Source organism: Vespa mandarinia, chromosome 11 (assembly GCF_050613455.1).
Source record: "Vespa mandarinia isolate Hongniang chromosome 11, ASM5061345v1, whole genome shotgun sequence".
Classification (NCBI taxonomy): domain Eukaryota; kingdom Metazoa; phylum Arthropoda; class Insecta; order Hymenoptera; family Vespidae; genus Vespa; species Vespa mandarinia.
The window spans coordinates 1386707-1387500 of record NC_140820.1 but is presented as its reverse complement, the minus strand read 5'-3'; the positions used below and the strand labels follow the sequence as shown (position 1 = coordinate 1387500).

The 794-nt window shown below is 36.1% G+C and overlaps 1 protein-coding gene across 2 annotated transcripts in view; it reads right to left on the bottom strand.

Moving 5' to 3' along the window:
* The window catches only part of Zip48C (Zinc/iron regulated transporter-related protein 48C), a 46320-nt gene extending 45740 nt beyond the window's left edge, over positions 1–580 (bottom strand). Inside the window, exon 1 of one of the 2 annotated variants that reach the window (XM_035865171.2) lies at positions 1–580. This exon is cut by the window's left edge and continues 533 nt beyond it. The gene's annotated coding sequence lies outside the window, so the exon portion shown is untranslated. The other variant, XM_085660234.1, reaches the window with a different exon arrangement.
* Positions 581–794: the final 214 nt, after the last annotated feature.

The following is a 794-nucleotide window of genomic DNA, read 5'->3' as shown; positions in this document are numbered from 1 at the left end:
ACTACACCATTATCACCGTTATCACTATCACTGTTATTAACACATCGTTTCACCATATCATCGAACCGCGGATACTAGCAAAACGTTTCGCGTTTATCTCGATTAAATCATTGCTACCACTACTCAATAATACTACTATCTATAACCACCACCACCACCACCACCACTACCACTGTTACCACTGCTACCAGTACCACCACCAGTTCCACCATCACCGTTACCAATACCAACACCACACCACCACCACCAACACTACTACCAGTACTACCACCCGCTATACTACTGTTCTACCTACTACCTGCTAATATTACTAATACTACTAATATTAATATTATTACACTACTACTACTATTACTATGCTCTACTTAACATCAGTGGTTCACACGTCAATGTATTTCTCTCTCTCTCTCTCTCTCTTTCTCTCTCTCTTTTTCTCTCTCTCTCTTTCTCTATCTATCTATCAATCTGTCTATCTGTCTCTCTCTTTCTCTTTTTTCAAATGTTCGTCCTTGAATCTGTCAATTTCAACTTCCGAGTCTACCACGCATTTATGAACGTGTCCATTGCTCTTTTTATTTCTTTTTCTCTATTCGCCATCTTTCTATACTATATGGTGTCTACGCGATTGGTCGATCGATGCGACACCAATCGGCCACGATTACATTATTTCGAGCCTCTTTATATTTCTTATGCAGAGAAGAAATCCGTTATTAATTTAAATATTACAATTTATCTATAATTTTTTTTGTTTATATATATATATATGTATATATATTTATATATACGTATATGTA